Source organism: Lampetra planeri, chromosome 17 (genome assembly GCF_965212315.1).
Source record: "Lampetra planeri chromosome 17, kcLamPlan1.2.h2, whole genome shotgun sequence".
In the NCBI taxonomy this organism is placed as follows: Eukaryota; Metazoa; Chordata; class Hyperoartia; order Petromyzontiformes; family Petromyzontidae; genus Lampetra; species Lampetra planeri.
In genome coordinates, this window is record NC_136123.1 from 5,504,524 (window position 1) to 5,510,523 (window position 6,000).

The following is a 6,000-nucleotide window of genomic DNA, read 5'->3' on the forward strand; positions in this document are numbered from 1 at the left end:
AGAGTGGAGTGACCATCTCACTCGGACACAAGGAATTGCCAAGAAAGAGAAGAGCAAAGATGGGCTGAGCTAGCTGACTTCGCAATGTTGGTAAGGGCGGGGGTAGGGGGATGAGGGGGGATTGTTGGAGTGGAAGCTGGGGCAAAGGGCTGTGGTTATATGTTGTGTGGTGGTGGGGGGAAATCGAGCAGCTACTGTGTGGCGGAGCTGTAGCCGATGGGATATGACATAAGGCAGCTTTAACGAACAGGTCAAAGATCAGTTTAACACGTGGATGTCAACGATTCAGTATTTTTGTGTTACCCACACCTCAGCTACATTGTCTTCTCCACTGAGCGCTCGCCAGTTTAACGAGCCGGCGATATTTTGCGCGAGTGAAGCGTACGCATTAGCAGTGGACGGAATGCGCCACTGGAAGGCAGACATGGCCGGTGGTCCGGAGAGGGCGACATCGGCTCGTGCGATGGCGCTGGCTGGATTGTGGCTTCGCAAAGACAACAAAAAACGCGAAGGGATGGCGACAGCTTGGGGGAAGGCCTTAGTACAGCAGCGGATAGATCATGCGTGATTACGATGAAGAATATTAATCTATACTTTTTACAATTAAGTAGGGGGGAGGGAGGGAGGGGTGGGTGAGGGTGAGTGCTATGTCCATGGCTCTACGGGATGATCTGCGTCAATGGAGACCGGGGAAGAGTGAATCGGTGCTACCCACGGACAAGGAGAGCAGCTAGCACAATATTTAAGACGCGGAACCGAGGGTTGAACCCCATGGAGGGCACTGTCAGCGAACCGGTGTGACAGTGGCCGATCCGTTGATGGGGATGGGGGGTGGAAGTCGGGATGATCCGTGTCAATGGTTTGTTGTCCTTCCCCCCACACCTCCGATTAGCACGGTTGGCTACGTACAGCGCGAAAGAAGTTCAACACACACACGCACGCGTTGGAGACTGGGGACGAATGGATCGGCGTTACTCGTGGATAAGGAGGAGCAACGCTGGCCTGAGTACAACACAAACCCCGGCGAGCGAGGAGCGCGTGGGCGATCGCTCCCCGACTGCCGAACCATTCCAGAGGGGCTCCTCGTGGAGTCGACGCCGCCGCCGCCGGGCGAGACAGGAGAAGATCGACGTTCGCGCGGCGGTGACGGCGGCGGCGGCGGTGACGGCGGCGGCGCATCGCCGCAGCCGCCGCGTTTCTACAAAAAGAGGTAAATAATAATAAGGCGACTTGATGCTTCTGCGAGCAACCGAGCGTCCGAGGAGAAAAGGGCATCGAAGGGGAAAAAAAAAGAAATCGCTCGCCCAAACCTCCCCGCAACCACAGCCCCGAAGCCGACTTCATGACCCTGATTATGACCCCTAAGCCTCATCTCCATGACCAGTGGGGATTCGGTGCCAATGCAAGATTGGATCATGACCCCCCCCCTCCCCTCCCCACAGAATACTATTATTGTAACCCCCCCCCCCCACCCATGATGCACCCACCAGCCCCACCGTGTAGGCGTTTAACTCCCCCCACCCCTCCTCCAGCCATTTTGGGTCATCCTTCTATCCTCACAGCTGCGATAATGGTGGGAGTTGGCCTGTTTGTCTTGCCAGAATACACCACAGGAACCATGGGCAGACCCCCCTAACCCTAAATGTACGTAGCACTGACCCAGAGAGGGAAGGAACATTTGTCGACGGGGAACACATATTGCTTGAATATAATTTGTACCCCGGAGGTTCAAATCACGTAAAGTATGAATGCCCGGGGAGGCGCTCATTACAGTCTACGGGGGTCAAAATAGTTCCTCACGCTGGCTCCGGGCTGGACCAGAGAGGCCACCGACTTCTCTTCTCAAGCCGAGTCACTCGCTTGGAGGAGAAGGACGAGCCACAGAACCCGCCGCGATGTCAAGGGATCCAACGTGTGGGGATGCGACGAGCGTCCTGTGACACCGCTCGCTCGGATTCACTTGTCGGCTGCGTCAAAGAAAATTGCGCGGCAGCAAAAAATGCGCGCAAATTTCATCTTCGATACGGTCGAGCCTTGTGCATACCCGAGTCAAAACTCGGCGAACGCCCACGTTTGACCACGGTTGCGTGGCCGTGTAAAGTCGGGGGAGGTAATGGGCGAATTCGGGAGCGGTTGTGCTCACGGGATCATCGAGTGTGGGGACCGGGGCCTGGGGCCCTGGGACCCAAACTGGAGCCACCACGGCCCCAAGTTCCCAGCGGTCATGGAAATGAGGCATCTAACCCCCTTCGCAGGCTTCTACCTCGCGCAGCCTCGACAATTGCCTCGGCCTCCCCCACCCGTCGGACCACGAAGGTCGCTTCATCTCCCGGCAGTGGAGCGCCCCTCGATGGACACCTTGAGGGCGTGGGGGATGAGTCCCGGGCGGTGCGGCGCGTGCCGCGGCACGGCACGCGGACCCAGGCCCCTGTCGGCGACTCCCGCTCCATCCGGCGCCGACCACCGCCGCCGCTTGCGGCTCTCGCTCAGCTCCGTGACCTCGTCGGCGCACGAGGCCGCCGCCTCCACCAGGCCCTCCACGTCATCATCCTCCTCCTCATCCTCGTCGTCGTCGTCGGCCTCTTGCTGCTGCCACGTCACCGAGTGCCGCGCCCCGTGGTCTCCCGGCCGCCGCTCCGGCTGGGCCCCGTTCCCCTGCGGCGGTGCCACGGCCCAGCCGCCCCGGAGGCCCCCGCGGCCGCCACCTTCCCCGTGCCCGTCCGGGACATCATCCCCACCGTGGCCCCTTTCCCACGCGCCCAGCGACACGCGGCGACTCCAGCCCAAGTGCTGCTGCTGCTGCAGGTGCTGGAGGTGCTGATTCTGTTGTTGCTGTTGTAGCTGCTGCTGCTGCTGTTGTTGTTGCTGAAGCTGGCGTTCCTGCTGTTGTTGCTGCTGTTGCTGCTGATTCTGTTGCTGCAACTGCTGCAGCTGTTGCTGTTGCTGCTGCTGCTGCTGAAGCTGCCGTTCCTGCTGGTGCTGCTGCTGGTGCTGGTGCTGCAGCTGGCGCTCCTGCTGCTGTTGAAGTTGATGCTGCTGCTGAAGTTGATGATGCTGCTGCTGGTGGTAAAGCTGTTGCTGCTGCTGCTGCTGTTGATGGAGTTGACACTCATGCTGCTTCTTATGCTGCTGCTGTAGCTGCAGCTGATGTTTCTGCTGCTGCTGCTGCTGGAACTCTTCATCGTGCTGCTGCTGCTGCTGCTGGTGTTGGTGCTCGGTGTCATCGTCGGCGCCGCTGGGCTGCGTCGTGAGCGACACGCACATGTCGCCCACGCACAGCTGACGGCAGGCAAGGCCGAGGAGGCGCAGGGAGAGCGCCGGCTCGCACGATGCCCAGCCGCGGCCGAACACGAAGAACGGGTGCTCCGCTTGCACCTCGAGCATCACCTGCAGAGGAGGAGGAACAGGAAATGTTAGACACAGCATTATACTATTTCAGTTGATATATCGCACTGTTGGTCATGCAAATTGCATCGCAGAATCGCCGAGGGACCAACAGACAAACTGGAAGGGCAACTGAGATGGTAAACGCGCAACTACCAAGAATTGCCCAAAATGCGTTTCTTTATATAATCAGATATTTTCGTCCTTTATATAAACTAGACTATTTACACGAATTTTATTTTACCAGATAAGGCCCACTGAGCTATACAGCTCTTTTTAGAAGCAACCTGGCTACAAATGATAGCTCAACGAAGTGGCTAATCACGTGGAAATGTATAGCAGCCAAATAACGAATATGAACGCCGCTCCATGCTCACTCGAGCGGCACCTCCGATGAGCACGGTCGGCGACGCACGGTGCTAAAGAAGTTTAACATACAGCACATACATGCAGACTAATGACTTCCCTTTATAAACTTGAAACACCTAGACACAGTGATTTTCACATCTCTTAGGAGTAATACTCTTCGGTTTTTTCGGTAAAGTCGCGTAGGGAAAAAATTTAAATTAAGATAAAAAATATAGAAATTAAATAATAAATCACTCGAATAAATCTTAGGAGTAAAATTGTCATTTGGGCGTAGATCCCAATTGGCGACTGTCCTGATACCATCAACTCAATGACCTTGAGAATCCGATTGGTTTCCAGGTGGCTGCCTGAACTGTGAGCAACTCTGCTACTTCTCTAAGCCAACATCCTCGATACAACTGGAAAAAAGTGTAGTTCATAAAAGTTAACTTCGTCCATAGCACAAGCTGGTACCATACAGCTTTGTGTGGGTACGCACCACCCACCCCCTCGTGTGCCGTGTCGGCCTTAATTGGTGCTACTCGCTAACAGTACTTGTCCCAACCGTCTGTTAAGACTATATTGGGGAATCTTTGTCTTTGTACAGTGGCGCACCCAGTTAAATGCTTGAGAAGAGGCAAATAATTTCCACTGTCATCCAAGAATGCGCAATATTATATAATATTCAATGCATTAAAAATTAAATGTCATCAAGAATTTTGAATTATTCATTTAGAATTTTACAATCATGAAATATTTCAAAAAACGGTCTCGGACGTACAATGGCCAACTAAAGATTTAAGGGTGGGGGGGGGGAGGTGGCAGAGGGTAGGTCAGACAACTACCCATTTTGTCTCCTCCCTGCGAGTGTGCCCTCTGCGCGTGCCCTCTGCGCGTGCCCTCAGCGTGTGCGCGCGAGCGGGGGGCCGGCCGCGCCATCACCTGGCCGCGCCGCTCGCCCAGACAGAAGTGGAGCCGCACGCGGCCTCCCGCGGGCTCCCCAGGCTCGCCGGGCAGCGGCTGCACCGCGGCGACGCGGCTCGCGTGCACGCGCACGCTCGCACACAGACGCGCGCTGCGCACAAAGTCCTCCGTGCTCAGCTCCTCCACGCGCTTCAGCTCCCCGCTCGCCAGCGCGATCACCGCCCCGCGTGTCAGGTGCGGCGGCGGCGGCAGAGGAGGAGGAGGGGGCGCAGGCGCCACCGCTCTGCAGCCGGAGACGTCCGGCAGCTGCGTCCGCACCGCCCCGCGCCCGTCTTGTCCCGGCTCTGCGTACGCGGCTCCGGCCACGCCCGCCGGGCGCGCCTCTTGCCGGCGATGAACCCGGGCGGCGCCGGCGAGGTCGGCGGCGTCAGCGGGCGGCGACCTCGGGGTCGGCCCGGAGGTCACGACCCCGAGGGCGGCCACGGAGGAGGAGGCCGAGAGAGTGCGGGCGGTGGCGCCGGGCGCCGACACGAGCACCGTGCCGCGGCACAGGGGCCGCTGCGCCGGCGAAGGCCGCCCCTCGTCCGCGGCCGTCGGCGCCCGGGCGTTCCTGCCACCGTTCCCGCGAGGGTCGGCCCCGCCCGTCCCCTCCGCGGTGCCCGGGCCGCCCCGGCCAAAGTTCTGTTCGCGCCGCGCCTCGAGCCCCTGTGCCGCCACGACCAGCGGACCCCATCCGTCCGCCGCGCCGCCGTCTCGGCCGCCCCCGTAGGCGCACGCCAAGTCGCCGGACGCTCGGTCGCGCTTGAGGCAGAAGTCCGCGTCGCCTGGGAAGTCGAAGCCCCTGCGGGCCGCGTCGCTGTTTCTGGCGCTGTCCGCGTACGCGGCGGGGCCCTGCGCCTCGCGGCCTCCGTCGCCGTGGCCCGCGGCGCGGGAGGGCGGGCCCGGCGAGCCGTGGAGTGGCGGGGCCGCGCCCTCCAGGGGCAGGCTGCCCTGCAGCAGCTCGCGCTTCTTCGGGGGCAGGCTCTCGTTGCTCCACTCCGTTTTGGACGCCATCGAGAGGCGGCGAGCAGGGAGAAGGGAGGCGAGAGAAGGCCGCGCGGATGTGTCGGTCTCCCCGATGACTTCTACTCGCTGGGGTTTGCGAAGAGACGTGACTTCGCGAGATGGGACATCACGGCACCCCGAGCGCCACGATGACCCGCGTCCGATTCAGCGCCACGCGGCACCATTCCTGCAATGAGACACAGCGGCACAATCTAGGACTTGAATGCGCGGGTTTTCATACCCGCTCGTGAGCCAAGTGCGGTTTTGTGGGTTGGGCTGCACGTTGAGCATTTTTCTTTT